Genomic DNA, 1,396 nt, shown 5'->3' with positions numbered 1-1,396 from the left:
ATACCACAACGACATGCACTAATTACCACAGACACTATGACTAATACCCTACAACACTTGGACCTGAAATACCACATGACACTATGGACTAATACCACAAACTATGTGACTAATACAACAAACTTATGGATCTTAATACCACAACACTTGGACTAAATACCACAACAGCTTATGGAGCTAAGAATACCACATACACGTATGGACTAATACCACACACACTATGGACTAGATCCACGAACACTATGACTAAATACCCACAACACTTATGGATTCTAATACCACAACACTATGGATATACCACAACACTATGGCTATACACAACACTATGGACAATCCTCCTTGACACACTATGGACTATATACATCAACACTATGGCCTAATTACCACAACGTTATCTATGGACTTATATACCACACACTGATGGACTTATCTACAACGCTATGGTACTAATACCACAACACTATGGACTAATCTTCACAACAGCTATGGACATAATTACAACAATTAATTCTATTCGATTATTAATGATTCTTATTTTTATTAATTTTGTTTTGCATTTGTTTTGTTGGATAATACCACAACACTATGGACTAATAAAACACTATGGACTAATACCACAACATATGACTAATACACAACCTATGGATAATACCATAACCATGGACTAATACAACAACACTATGACTAATACAACAACACTATGGACTAATACAACAACAACACTATGGACTAATAAAAACACTAGGACTAATACCACAAATATGATAATACAACAACACTATGGAATAAACAACAACATATGGACTATCAACAACACTATGGACTAATACCACACACTAATGGACTAATAACCACACCACTATGGACTAATACCGTACGAACACTATGGACTAATCCACCGACAACCCTATGGACAATAGCCACAACCACTTATGACTAATAACCACAACACTATGCGATAACTACACAAACTATGGAACTAATTATCCACCAACACTATGGACTAAATACCACAACACTTTATGGACTAATACGCACAACACTATGGACTAATCAGCAAGAGATCATCTCTTCTTAGTAGGCTACAGTGCCAACAGGAATGAGAATAATATGGTATAAATTAAATGTGCAAGGACATGTTCACGATTGACCTGTCCACGAGTGACCTGGTTTTAGAAGGAAAAAACATCGTTTCTTAGAATATTGAGAGCCAATGACAAAGTGTGGCCGATGTGAAAATGACCACAGTTGGAAATTACAACATCAATCTATTAACCTGTTAAGATACGAAAGCTCTCTGTCCGCCCACAGACAGACGGACGAAGCAACGTCACGCGGGCAAATCTACCTTACTTCAGAAAACCATTTGCGTGCCAGACATCTCAATGGCTATGAA

The sequence above is a fragment of the Salvelinus sp. IW2-2015 genome, unplaced genomic scaffold (assembly GCF_002910315.2).
Source record: "Salvelinus sp. IW2-2015 unplaced genomic scaffold, ASM291031v2 Un_scaffold7630, whole genome shotgun sequence".
Lineage (NCBI taxonomy): Eukaryota > Metazoa > Chordata > Actinopteri > Salmoniformes > Salmonidae > Salvelinus > Salvelinus sp. IW2-2015.
Note: the sequence above shows the minus strand (reverse complement) of the source record.